This window comes from Macaca nemestrina, chromosome 10, assembly GCF_043159975.1.
Source record: "Macaca nemestrina isolate mMacNem1 chromosome 10, mMacNem.hap1, whole genome shotgun sequence".
Taxonomy (NCBI): Eukaryota; Metazoa; Chordata; class Mammalia; order Primates; family Cercopithecidae; genus Macaca; species Macaca nemestrina.
The window spans coordinates 65,967,696-65,982,696 of NC_092134.1; the positions used below are offsets into that span (position 1 = coordinate 65,967,696).

At 40.4% G+C, this 15,001-nt stretch overlaps 1 long non-coding RNA gene across 7 annotated transcripts in view; it reads right to left on the reverse strand.

Moving 5' to 3' along the window:
- LOC139356714 (uncharacterized) overlaps positions 1–15,001 on the reverse strand; it is a 175,175-nt gene that overhangs the window by 112,468 nt on the left and 47,706 nt on the right. For all 7 annotated transcript variants that reach the window (XR_011609055.1, XR_011609054.1, XR_011609053.1 and 4 more), the window contains exon 3: positions 3,646–3,757. This is a non-coding gene — a long non-coding RNA (uncharacterized lncRNA). The remainder of the gene's footprint in view (positions 1–3,645; positions 3,758–15,001) is intronic.

A 15,001-nucleotide genomic window follows, 5' to 3' on the forward strand; every position in this document is an offset into this window, starting at 1 on the left:
TCAGGTGATCCTCCTGCCTCAGTGTCCCAAAGTGCTGGGATTACAGGCATGAGCCACCATGCCGGCCTGGAATGCTTACAATATTTTAATAGTTAAAAGTGGCAAAGGGTTGGCGAGAGAATGGCCCTCCCAAAACTCCATGCTGAGAAAAAAAGGGATAATGTATCTAAATAACCTGCCAGAGTTCTGTTTTTGCCACAGACATCATTAACCCACTGGGGGCTTTTGTGCAAATTAGGAAAAGTAGCCCCTCTCAAAGTATGCTCTTCCTAGAATGCAGACATTTCCTTTGTCTGGAGCTCTCTTCAGAGCCTTGATGTCTTCCACAGGAGGCTCGTGAATATAGGATTCTTCGAGGAATATGTTGGCAGAATTGCCAAGAAGGCAGCTATTGTAGACCCGAAGATTAACTACTTTAGGCAGTATGCAGATGAGAACTAGGACAATGAGTTGAATAAACAAATATGAGTCATATAAAAGCTGAATTATATGGCATGATACAGTGGCCCCTGATCTTTTTTGGCACCAGGGACTGGTTTCATGGGAGACAGTTTTTCCACAGATCAGGGAGGTTTTGGGGTGAAACTGTTCCACCTCAGATCATCAGGCCTTATTAGATTCTCATAAGGAGCGTGCAACCTAGATTCCTCATATGCACAGTTCACAATAGGGTTTGCATGGCTGTGAGAATCTAATGCCACTGCTGATCTGACAGGAGGTGGAGCTCAGGCAGTAATGCTCGCTCACCTGCTGCTCACTTCCTGCTGTATGGCCAGGTTCCTAACAGACCACGGACCAGTACAGGTCTATGGCCCAGGGTTAGGGAACTCTGATATAATAGAAATTAGATCTCTCTCCCCCTGACATCAGCAAGTTATATACTTTCTAAGCATTACTCTCCTGCCTACTGAAAACTATATTTAGACTAAACCAAGAAAGATACTGCACTAAAGGTCTCACAAAAAGATACAAGTCTCAGAGGTAGAAGAAAGTAAATTTGCCCCACTAGGCTGTCTATTCCTCCACCAGACACAGTACCATTGCAGGCCTGTGATGAAGGGGTGAAGACAAGGGTCCATGGTGCTGCAGTAGGCCCCAGAGTCCGGAGTCCTGGGTCCCTTGCAGGGCAGACCCTTGTTAGCTTCCTTCATGTCTGCATGCATCAAAGGAACCTAGCATGGACCTCAGGCAGCTCACAAGATGGGCTGTGTCTTTCCATGGGGACTACGGATATGTGAAAGCGTTCAGGAGCACATAAAACATGTTCTCTAAGAGGGAGCCTTTGTATTCAGCTCCCTGTGGTCAGGGACGGCATTTTTGGAGCCAAGCTCCAAAAATATTTGAAGAGTCAAACAACCCCAGCATACTAAAGAAAAATGAGAAAAGGTAGTTTCTGCTCTGGGTGAAGAATCAGTGAGAAAGTTCCTCCTCCCTACCTTGGTTCCTATACATCCTAGTCCCATCAGACTTTGCTGATAAGTCTTCTTTGACACATGTGGGAAACATTTTTACTAGAGGTTAAAGGAAGCTGGTTTGGGACTGAAGCAAACAGCTATGCAAGGTCATATCGAGTTCAGTGCAGAATGTCACATCTCAAATGTTCTTTCCACATCCTTCTGCTGGGGCAGTGGCCTCTACTGAACCTGAAGGTGTGATTTCTCTTGGGTGACATGGAGTGCATGCCTGGCAACGCCTCAAGAGCTGCAGGGCAGAGTGACACAGCCCCAGGGAGTGGCTACCTTCACTAGGAAGCAGGTTTCTAAAACCAGCATTTCAGGATCCTCCAGGCATCCCTTTGGCCGGCTCACCTCCAGCTTCTGTGTCCTATAGCACAGTATTTACTGACAGGGAGAGCCCCTCTGCCAGCCAAACCTGCACAGTGCCCCAAGCATAGGACAAGTGGGTGACCAAGGGCTATGTTACAGGCCCCTTTCCAGCAGCCAAAGGACACACGTCCCAAATTTGATGGGATTTTTGCCCTTGGTACACATAGACTTTCAATTTTCTGGAGTAACTCCCCCTTTTGTTATGGTTTGGTAAACAAAAGGCAGTCATCAGGAAGCTACTAATACAAATGTCACCATGCACATCACCCTGCCGAAAACCACCAGCGGCCTGTTCAAATGCCACAGGATATTGAGAAAATGATGAGGAGGCACTGGAGACAAAAAAGCCTAGCTTCTCCTCTTCCTGGTCATGCTGCAGACAGCTTACCGTCTTGGCAGCCCTCCAACTCTGCTTCCTTTTCTAGAAGCTCTAGGTACCCAGGCTGCAAAGCTATGCCTGCCTGTCTGCTCATTCCAAGCACGTTTGCACTCTGCTTTGAAGGGGGCAGCCATAAATAAAGCACAGGCTGGGGATTCCTGGACAGGCTTAGCATAATCACAGCCCTTCCTTTGAAAGAAGGAACCGTATTCTGAGATGTGCCTGTGACTGGTGGTTTAACTTTAAATCTGTCACCGGTAGCTGGCCAAAAGGTTTTATTCTCTGTAACCCCCAGTTTGGTAGACAAGCCTTTTTCAAAATGGAAATGTCTCCCTGATCCGCTGACAGGCAGTTTGGAGATGGTATGCTGACGCCAGTCAAAGCACGCTGTGGTGTTCTATTCTTCTTGCCGTGGTGCAGGCTACGTCCTCTGCCCCAAGGAACATCCACTCAAGGCCGAGTCCAACTCTCTAAGATTCAGATCAGATCCCTTCATTTAACGAAAATAGATTAAGCACTCCCTTTGTGAGCCTGGGAGACGTGCTCTGTGCCATCATTGAACTATCAGTCTGCCAGGGAAGATGACAATTAACAGTGATATGTGTACAGCCTACGGATGTATCTGCTATGGCAGTAACTTCATCTGAGTAGGAGTTAGAAGGTGACAGAAGGATTTCACTTCTCCCCAAATCCTTCCTGGCTTTCCCTGGGCACTATGATTGCTCCCTTCTTGTGTTTTGTCAAAGGCACATATCCCATCTGCTCACTGTGTGATATTTCTACACGTTGCCTGCCTCCCATCCCCCTCACCCTTGCCATTTTATTAAGAGGCCTTCAAGGTCACGGACTGTCCTATGAAATAATTATCTGTCAAATGTTCAACAATTGAAATAAATAAATCTCGGAAAATTTTTTTGCTCTGAAAAGCAACTGTTGTCTGCCTAATACTAAGTGATCAATAGGTTTTTAAAATCTCTGAGTAATCTCAGCAGTGACAGTGTATTTGACTATATGGAACGAGCACACAGATCCATGTGGGCGAGCAGGTGAACAAAAGCAACATTAGTAGTTAATGCAAGGATGAGTTAATGGAGGCAATGGGGTGAGGGAAAGAGGGTAGGATGTCTTCACAGCCACTGAATCGGAGGTTAAAACAGCCAGCAGCAAGGGCTAGGGCAGAGGCAAATATCAGGGCAGATTTCACCCTAGTGTTTCTGAATTATTTGCATTCAAATAATGAGGCAATTTACTGAAATTGTGTGGAAGTTATTTCAATGCCGCAAAGATATTTAAAATTGTATTAACTCATTTGTACAGAATGCTGAATACTACATCTTGATAGCAATTAGCAATACAGATAGCATAACTCAATACAGTTATGATATGATCAGTTGCAAATATCCTAAAACATTCTCAAATGTTAACATATAAATGAATTACCTGGGTATCTTGATAAAATTCAAATTCTGACTTAGTAGTGGGTTGTGATTCTGTATTTCACACAAGTTCCAAGGTTCCATTGGTCCACACATCTAACTTTGAGTAGCCCCCACTAAAAGGTCAGGAGAACAAGTTGTGATTTTGACAGAAGACACTATTTCTCTTCTTTTAAAATTGTATTTATCTATTACATATTTTCAAACTGTGAAATTAATGGTCATTATGGTGAATTTGGGAACTGTAAAACATACTGTGAAAAAATATTAAATCATCTTCAATCTCAACATCCAGAGATAATCAGTATAAATATTTTGACGTGTTTTCTTCTAATCCCTTTTTCTTTTGCATCTTACTCGCCACAATTTTTCTACCTTGATACTGTTTCTTTTCAAACTGTAGATGTTCCACATGTTGTTATTTGAAAAATATGGTTTGTATCATCCCATATATTCAAGTCCCCCAGAGCACAGAAGTTAAAGAAAGAGTACCCGCCCTTGTTTTCTAGTGAAAGAAAATAGTAAATACACAATCAGGTAATACATAAGATTGAACAGATAAAATTCTGATTTTGAAGCACTTTATAATATTCTATTTTACAGCTGATTATAATAAAGTTAACCAATCTTTCCTTCAGACATTCAAATGATTTCCTTTCTTTTGTTCTTACATATACATGTATGTTTTAAATATATAGACTATGTGGAAAATCCTTGCAGCCCAATTTTTGCATAGTCCTCTGATGATTTCCTTCAAATAAATGACTGTAAGTGAAATTTCTGGGTCATAGGGTGTGTAAGCTTTTAATACATATTGTCAAATGGGACCCCAGACATGTTGTACCCATTCCTGCTCTTACCAGCAATCAGGAAGGAGTCTGGAAAGCTTCACCACATCTTCACCAGCATTGGGCATTATGTGTTTTTACATTTGTCAGGTTATTTTTGTTTACATTCCCTTTCTGCTTATGAGGTTAAGTATTTTCATGTGTATATAAACCATTTGATATTTTCCTTTGTGACGTATCTGTTTATTTTCCTTTGTGATGTATCTGTTTATTTTCCTTTGTGATGTATCTGTTTATTTTCCTTTGTGATGTATCTGTTTATTTTCCTTTGTGACGTATCTGTTTATTTTCCTTTGTGACCTATCCGTTCCTTTTGCCCATGCTGCCTTGGGAGTGTTTTCCTCTTATTAATTTATAACTGCTCTTTATGGATTAAATATATTAACCATTTGCTATACATTTTGTAAGTAGCTTTCTACTTTGTTGTTTGTCTTTTAATTTTCTCTTTTTTAAAATTCTACAGAGTTTTGAACTTTTAAGTAGGTCATAGCTATTGATCTTGTCCACTGTGAATTTGTCTTCTGTTTCTGTATTAGACATCGACTTCCCTGCAACCAGATGAGAATAATATGGATTTATGTTTCTTCCTAGTTTTGTTACATCATGCATATATGGAAAAGGTATAAGGCAGGGTCGTAAGAAAATTCTCCTTTCCAGTGATACAGTTTTCTAAAACTGGGTTGTGCTGCAGGTTTGCCCCCAGAAAACCAGGAACAGGAAAACACTGAAGGTTGACATACCTTTCGGGATAATGATATGAGTTTGAGAAGGCAGCATTTTTTGGTTTTGATCCGTTACATGCATACTTCTCCATAGGAAAGAGACGCTAGCGTCTTTCACCTATGCTTGGTATGTATGATAGACAGAATAATGACCCCTCCAAAGAAGTCACAGGCTAATCCCTGAAACCTGTGAATACATTACCTTCCCTGGCAAAAGGAACTTTGCAGACGTGATTGAGTTATAGATCTTGAGAAGACAGATTATTGTGGATTATCCAGGTGGGTTCAAAGTAATCATAATGGCTCTTATAATAGGGAGGGAAGAGGGTCAGAATCAGAAAGAGAGGTCATGGAAAATGAAAGCAGAGGTCAGATAAATTTTAAGATGGCCTACTACTCACTTTCAAGGCGGAGAAAGGGCTATGGGCCAAGGAATATAAGTGGCCTCTGGAAGCTGGAAGGAAACAGACTCTTCTCTAAAACTCAGCCCTGCTGACACCTCAGTTTTAGGACATCTGACCTCCAGAATGGTAAGCCTCTAAGTCTGTGGTACCATAATTTGTTACAAACGCAATAGGAAACTAATATAGGATCATCAGAGTACAAGTCCAATCTCTACAGAAGTTCCTGAATATGATCGCTTCCCAGCCTGTGTCCAATTCAACTGACTACCACCCGGATAACAGGATTAATTTCATCATCAATGCAAGGTCCCAGAGTACTGATAAACCTTACCCAGAATGAGACAGTTGGAGTTGTTGCCTAAAAGTAAAAGGGCATGGGGTAGGAACTTGAGGCTTTGGGTTCTTCTCCTTTAATTAGCCCAGATTCTCTTACGAATCCTCAGAATATTTCATTCTAATTAGTTTTTAATAAGGACAAAAGCAGCACTACCTTTTAGGGTTATTGTGAGGATTAAATGAGTTAATACATACATGTATATCCCTCAAAACATTGCCTGGCACATAGAAAGCATTCAGTAGGTGTTAGCTATTGTTGCTATTTGTATTAGAGTTCTCCAGAGAAAAACAGAACTAATAGGGTGTGTGTGTATGTGTGTGTGTGTGTGTGTGTGTGTGTGTGTGTGTGTGTGTGTATACAGAGACTGTATTTTAAGAAATTGGCTCACATAATTCTGGAGCTGGAAAATTCAACATATGCAGGACAGGCCAGCAGGCTAGAGACCCAGGGAGGAGCTGATGTTACAGTCTCAAGTCCAAAGGCAGTCTGGAGGCAGAATTTCTTCTTGCTCAAGGGAACTAGGTCTTTTCTCCTAAGGCCTGATTGGCTGAAGCCCACCCACATTATGAAGGATAATCTGTTTTCCTCAAAGTCTACTAATTTAAATTCACATCTGAAAAATATTTTCACAGCAACATCTACGCTGGTGTTTGACCGAACATCTCAGCACCATAGCCCAGCCAAGCTGACACCTAAAATTAATGATCACGCCATCTTTTGTTTGTTTCCTATCTTATTTCAATGGCTACAACTTCCAGGAAAATATTTAAAAGTGAAGATAATACTATTAAATAATACTAAATAGTGAAGGTCACATATTCTTAACATATTTCCAGTTCTAATGTGAACACTCTACTACAGTATGTCTCCAGTGACTATTTGTATAAGTACTGTTAAGGAAGTACTCTCTTTTCCTACTTTACAATACTTTTTAATCACAAATGTGTATCATCTGCTAAGATGATTATGTAATTTTTTTCTTTTGTCATTTTGAAATGACATATTTTCTTTATAGATTTCCCATTAATAAACCATTCCTTACATTTCTATGGTAAACCTTACTTGCTCTGATTATAGTTTTTAAGATTTCAATTTAATTATTTAATTTAATGTAAGGTATTAAGAATTTAATTTCAAAGTATTTCTGCTCATTTTAAATTTGTCTTCCTAAGTCAGTGTCAGTTGCATCCGAAGAGTTTTGTGTTTTTAATAGTTCTGGCAGAGAGTTTGTTTGATGGTTTTTGTCAAAATGTTATACGATGGTTTTAGTTTTGCTCACTTCATAAGTGAATTGGTAAGTATTCCATCTTTCTCTGTGCCATGTAGCTATTTATGAAGCATGGGATTAAACATTTTCTCAGTAGCAAGATATACAGACTCTCCGATCACAAAAGCAGTTTGGTGTCTCCTTCGCTTGCAGATTTCCCTTCATCAATTCAATATTGACATTATATAAATTCATTATTGCACCAAATGTTAATTCAATATTATGCTTAAAAAGTACCTACACTTACCTTAAAGAACACACATTACTTTTTACTTTGTCTTTTGGATCTCATATCTACCTTCTCTCACTTTCTATAAACTTTCCCTTAAAAAACAAAAACACTTTCCCTAGCCTGAATAACCAGCTGTTATTCAAGAGGGGTGGCCAATAGAACCTGGGTCTCCTGATGAGCCACTCTGCGTTAGGAATCAATCCCGAATTCTTTGACAAGTGGTCACTTTCTTCTTCAAAAACATCCCTGTCCCCAGCTTCTCCTACACCAAGGCCAGCTTAGGCCTCCTGGGTCTGTGCTTCATGTGGTTGCCTACAAAACAAACTCAAACAAACAAAAATAAAAAAACATGTGTGGCCACTTCTGGCTGAAGGAAAAGTTCAGTTTTGGCCTTGGGTGGTCTTAGTGAGGACAGTCCAGAGTTCAGAGCTTGTCTTCAGGGGACTGAGCTGCCACTGAGAAAAAGCCCTCAGTGGCTTCTGTTTCAAAGTGAGGCTGGCAGATGGAACAGCCAATTCTGACTCAGAAGTTAAAAGCCTGCCCCACTGCACCACACGCTGCCCCTTCACAGCAGATGGCTGAGATGACGATCTCCTGTGTTCCCAGACTCCAGAGAGGCTGCAAGCCAACTGCAACATTGCTCCCATACCCACGAAGGCCAGGCTTTTACACGTACTGCTTCTTTATATTCAATTCTCATTTTGCTTTCTGGTGAGGGATTTTTCAACAGTCAAACAACTGAAAATTATTTTCATGAGCCAGCACTGTCCAAACAGGGGTCTGGGAGGACAGTGCTGTCTCACAGATGTCAAGAGGCGTTCCAAGAAAAAAAAAAAAAAAAAAAAAAAGGTTCTGTCTTCAAATCAATGTGAGAAGAGCTGTGTTAAATAAAACTCAATTAGTTTCTTCACTACATATTGATGTTCTCTGTGACCTCTGAAACCTTTATTTCACAGTACACCTATTAATATTTCCAAATACACTATTGTTGGGTAGAATATATTTGAGAGAAAATTATCTTAGGTAATCATCATTATTATCATCACCTATAATTACTGAGTGCCTACTAGGTATTAAGTACTGTGTTAGGCATTTTACATGCTATGTCTCATTTAATCCTTGCAAGATCCCTAGGAAGTGGGAATTACTGTCTTCATTGCATAGTGGCATAGAGAGGTTAAGTAATAAGCTCACAACGAGAGCACTAATAAATCATCAATCTTAATTTGCACCCAGGCCTGTCTGATTCTAAAGTCTATGTGCTTAATCAGTAAGCTACAATTTTTATAGCTTTACTGTAATTTGAAGTACATTCTTCCCTTGGTATCCACAGGGAACTGGTTCCAGGACACTGTGCTGATACCAAAATCTGCAGAAGTTCAAGGCCCTCCATATCTGCAGGTTCAAGACCAAGTGTATTTACCTTATTAAATGATACATTGTATTCTATTATCAATACATACTTGGAACAATCATATCTTCTCATTCTCTGAGAGCCAGCCCAGCAGATGCTTCTGTCAGCAAGCATAGCCATGCTATGTAGCAGCCACTACTGACCAATGAGAGCTGAACTGAGCACATGTGGTCATGCATGTTTTTTTTTCCTTGCAGCTTCTTTCTGACATAAAAGTGTGTCAAGAAGTGTCTAAGTGATGGTGCCAGACCTTCTGCAAGGGCACAACAAAGGACAGCAAGCTGAATGTTAAACTGCAAGTTTGATAGCATCCGTTGAGTGGAGGAAATGAAGGATAAAGATTAGCAGGTAATTAGAAGTTGGTAGCAGTCCTTTGGCAAATGAAGGGCATCACTGTGACCTGAGAGAAGTGACCAGTCATTGTGTGAAACTCTGGCCAGAGGTTTGTCATGACCTCAGAGGATTTAAAGAGCTAGTGCCAAATAATTTGCTGGAAATTCATCTCCACAGGGACCATTCCACAAACGGCTGTGATGGTTCCTACTTTGGGATCGCATCTCCTGCGCTCATGAGACAGCCTTGTGCTACCTCTTAACAGCTTCCACGGGCCTCTGTCCAGTAACCAGCCTTCTTCCAGCACTGTTGCAACACAACCTTCTGCACATAGAGAGGAGAAGCTTACCATTATACAATTTTGCATGTCAAGGGAGGATGGCCTATTAGCAGAACCAACTCAGAGTTACCATCTTACTCAGCCAAGGTATGACAGCGTGTTTTGTGAGAAGTATGCTCAGCTGAGAAATTTTCTATCTTGAGAAATCCAAGAAATAAAAAATTCCACACCTGAAAGATAGTTTGAAGTAACCCTACTCCTACAAGCTCCTCCGTGAAGGTGTTCTCGCATCCTTTCCATTCAAAAAAGTTAGGAATTTTCCACATGTATGTTAGCTTTTATTACATAACAATCCACCCCAATGCTAGTGACTTAAGTCAACTACTATTTATTATTTATGACGAGTCTACAGATCAGCTAGGCAGTTCTGCTGACTTGGACTAGACTGAACTGGTCTTGGCTGGGCATGCTCATGCATTTGTGGTTAGCTGGGCAACTGTCTGGAGGCCACCTCATCTAGAATGGCCCCATTTGGGACAGCTCATCTCTGCCCCATGTGGTCCCCTCTCCTCTAGCAAGCTAGTCTAGGTTTGTTCTTAATGAACAATCACTTTTAAAGCTTCTGGTTGTGTCACATTTGCTGACACTCCATTGGCCTAAGCAAGTCTCATAGATGAGTTCAAGGTCAAACTTGGCAGGAACAAAAAAGTTTCAGGGGAAAGGCAAGGATACAGGAGGCCATTAAAGGGGACTATTTATGCTATTAATCAATGTCCCAGATCTGAAGTTCACCACAAGAATTAGCAGATGGTAGGCATTATAATACATCAAAATATATACTATCTATACTATAAAAGGTACTACAATAGGTCAAAAATATCTCGACTTTAATTTGACTCCTATGGTGATTAGAATTATAAAAGGAGGCTAGGTCAGAGGTAAGAAGAATCATACTAATCTAGGCCCTTCAGTGATTCACAATTTCAGAATTAGCCCAAAACCCAGTTCATGACACTGAAATGCCTTTGTACAATTTTGTTCAACTAAAAGAACGCAGCACTGAAAGGGATCAGGATATGCCATCTTCAAAATATGTGACTTTGGCATAAGGATTTTTATCCTTATTTCAAATGCACTTGAAATTCAACAGATGCAGAAAGAAGCCTTCTCAGAACTTCCCTTATCTGACTAAAAGAAGAAATTTGTATCTGGGAAATGAGGCTGCCATAAATTCCCTCATTGGGGTGGATCTGATGCCAGGAGAGAGACCTTGAGTAAACTTATCATAAATCCTTTCCACAGGGAGGTTTTATCACCCTGAAGGAGATGGAAAGATGGCTCAGACTGTAGATACAATATTAGCAAAACCTTTCTCTCTGATTTGTCCTCCCAAAAACCCATTTTTCTTTCTTTTAAAATACCTATTTGTCCTTCCCATAGAAGCCTTTTCTCCCACTTTCCTTTCTCCTACTAAGTTAGGTTTATAAGCCCCAAATTCTAATCATCCCTTTGACTAACTCATCACTGAGCATTCCTGCATGTATGAGCATTACATGCATAAATAAACTTCTTCTCCTGTTAATTTTCCTTTTTTCAGTTTAATTTGCACACCCCAGTAACAAAACTTAAGAGTTTTGAAGAAAAATTTTTTCTCACCTACAATGCCATCCCTGTGAACTACCTAGGGCAGGAACAACACTGTAAGAATGACCTTACTATTTAAGCCATTTGAGTTGAAGATTTCTGTTGCTTACAGCCAAGCTCATTCTAACTAATTGAGTATTGTGTCTGAGTTGCGTATTGAACAGCTAAAGAGAGTGGTCAAGGAAGCAATTAGACATAAATCTGGATTTGGAGGAAGAGGCAGGGTATAGAGATTTGGAGGTCATTGGCATAGATTCTATTTAAAGTCACATGACTGGATGAAATCACTCGGTAAATGTATGTAGGAGGTAAATAGAGCAGAGAAGAGTGCAGAGGACTAAGTCTTGAGGAACTCTAATATTTAGAGATTGAGCAAGGTAAAATGAGACATCAAAGGAGACCGAGAAGTAATCTATGAAGTAGGAGGAAAACAAAGAGACTGTGGTGTTATGGAAGCCTAAAAGGGAAAGAAGGTACTTCAAGAGAGAAGGTGAGTTGAACTGTGTTGGATACCTCTAAGAAGTCAGGCTTTACAGCATTTTTATACCTGTAGAGCTTCCTGTCTTGCCAGAGCCAGCACCTTTGCCCTCTAAGCTCCAAGTTATGGAACTTTCTTTTCCTCTGTCTCACATCCCCTGGCCATGCTCTCCTTTGCCTCTGTGGTTTCACCTACATTGTAATCTAAAAAATTCCTCTGTATATCTCCCTTCTCCAACTCCTCCTGCTCCTCCAGGTCTCAGCTTAGATGTCACTTCTCCAGATCTGTTTGAGGGGCTCCATCCATACGCTTCCAAAGAATCCTGCTCTTCCCTTGTCAAAGCACCTACTGGATGATAAGTCCTCTATTCCCCCATTTGACTGTAAGTTCTGTGAGGCCAAGCCAAGGCAATGTGCAAATTTTATCCTCTGTTATCTTTAGTGTGTGGCATAGTGCTGATAGATGCCAAAACACATATACACAAACACATTTTTATAGTAAATGAATGAGAACACAATGCCAAATCCACCTCCACTATGCTGCCTGGCTAACCCAACTAGTTAGCCACGACTCAACCCTCATTGGGAATTCTCCTCTGAGTATTATACCATTTTCATGGTCAATAAAATTTCATCCATTTGAAATAAATGGAGGGAAGCCTACTGTGAATTACTGAGAAACTGTACCATTTTAAAAGAAGTTTCGGTGCTTTCAGGTAAGCCCTAAAAATATATTTCCTGTCTGAACAAACACTTTGTAATTTGTTCACTCATTATTTGCCTTCAAATGATATTACAATATCTTTAAAGGTGATGAAACCCCTTTCTTAAGTAAATGGAGCAACAATCCTAAATATGAGTTTATACTACTTCTTTGTTTAGCAAATTCTACTTGCTACATATAGATAAAGCAAAGGTAAATTTTAATCTAGCCTCAGGAAAAAAAAAGTTGAATTGTTTGAATCCCTTTCAGGATTCTGAAGGTACCTGTACTTTAGGAAAGATAAAGATAGGTGAGAAGCGGAGGGTGAGGAGGGGCTCAGAATTGCATTATTTTGAAACTCTATGTCTTTTGATATATAATACCAAAGTAGTGAGTCTGATTTATAGATATTAAAGTACTATCTTTAGAAGTAGGAAGTCAGCAATGGCATATATATTCCTTCCCTTCCTCCCTGAAGATTGCACACACATCTTTTTAAAGATGCAAAAATCATTTAGAAATATAGACAGAAGCTGGCTTTTTTTAGGCATTGCATTTCTAGGTTTTCCTAAACTTTAAAATGTGTTAGGGGAAAAAATTTTTTAACAAGTTTCCAACTATTCATTGATGTTAACCCTTCAAAGGTCGCTTTCTTCTTTTTTTTTGAAAAATAGTGTATTTAGGTAAAAGATGACTTGTGATATAAACCCAGAGTTCTAGTTCAGGGGACGGGATACAGAAAAGGTGCTCAGCACCCATAGGGCTCCAGTTTTGTCTGTGTAGCTGGATTAGTGGCTCTTATCCCCATGCCTGCCTGAGTGAGGCTTGGAGACATGTGACAAACAAGCTGATTGCAGCCCTTGCTGACACAGGCTGTATGAACAATAACACTCCAACAGACCCATCCAGCCTACTCCTCTAACTCTGAGTGTGTCAAGTGGAAAAATGATTCCAAGAGACAGCACAGACAATACCTCTGGCTTCAAGAACCAATGCCAGGAGCCAATTCCTAAAAATAATTGAGTAGAGTAATTGGGTAGGGACAGATGCTAGGAAAGAAATAGTAAACTTTGATTATTATTTTATTTTAAGCACAACCCCAAAGCTACATTATTGTGGACCCATTTTAGCCCTTGACATAAATGCAGATTTGTGAATATTTTCTATTGTGTGATTGAGTTGTGATATTAAATAATGAAACAAATATGACCCAAAGATTCGAAGAGATTATCTAGAGTCAGTAATTCCCAAAAGGAAAGAGTACAATGGGCTCCTTAATGCTATGGGCTTTTCAGATGTGGCTTCTTTCTTCAGATTTATGATAATGGTCCCCAGAGAAAATATCCTGGCAAAAGCCCCCTTTTAACAAATATTTCTCAATTTGGACACCAGTCAGTTCTCTAAAGCAGCTGTAGCCTGCAGGCCCTATAATCCAAAAAGAGGCTTCAATTTTGTTACAATGCAGAGTTTGAAGGTAGGCACAATGCCACGCTTGAGTTGAGAAAGTGTGAAGGCTGTGGGGGCTACAATCTGAAGGGTTTGCTGGGAATGTGTGTAGGTGAAGACTGTATCTTAAATGCCTGGCAGTTCTTGGCAAGAGTCAAGCCAGCCCCATAAGAGGAGGATCCCTCTGGGACTCTCTCCAGCACAGTCTGAGGCAACAAGGCACACACTGTGGTCCTGGCTATTACACACTGGTAGAGTTTCCTTTACTTATCCCAGGGGGATGCAAAAGACCTCAGCAATCCTCAGGCACCTGCAGGCTACCAGTGTGCACGTACACACACGTGTGCACATACACCAGCCCTTAGTGTGCACTGACTCAGGTTGGTAAAAGAAGTAATCCTTGCTCTCCTCTGTGCTGGGGACCTCTCCTCCCTTCTCACTGGGCCCACAGGTTGAAGAAATTATTATGCTTATTTTGATTTGGCTCATTTCTGGTGAGTCAGTCTTCTCTGGAAAGAAGTGCAGTTAATTTTCCCCTTAGAAATAGAACACTGGTCTTTAGTTACAGTACTTTCACGCATGTCTCCAGAATTGACTTGCTTTCATAGTTGCAATACTTGGGGCCTCAGTTTCTTCATCTGTGGAATGGGATTGCAGTGACCTACTCACAGAATTGTTATGAAGACCGAATGAGAAGAAACAGTATATGTGATAGTGCTTTGGAAGCTGAAATGGACTTAACATCAAATAACAGTCATTAATAAGATCTATTCATCAATAGCCAAGTTTACTCATTGATATCAGGATTCTGAGAATGTGCTCTGTTAGCCATTTTCTAGCTGTGTGAACTTTTAAGCAAGTTAATTAACTTCTTAGAGGCTTAATTTTCTTATTTATGGAATTAGAAAAATAATACCTATTTTTACAAAGCTATTGCAGGAATTTTATTTTATTTATTATTATCATCATCATCACTATTATTATTATTATTTCGAGACAGACTCTCACTCTGTCACCCAGGCTGGAGTGCAGTGGTACAATTTTGGCTCACTGCAACCTCTACCCTCCTAGGTTCAAATGATGCTTCTGCCTTAGCCTCCCGACTAGCTGGGAGTAGAAGCGTGCACCACCACGCCCAGCTAATTTTTGTATTTTTAGTAGAGATAGGGTTTTGCCATGTTGGCCAAGCTGGTCTTGAACTCCTGACCTCAGATGATCCACCCGCCTCAGCCTCCCAAAGTGCTGGGATTACA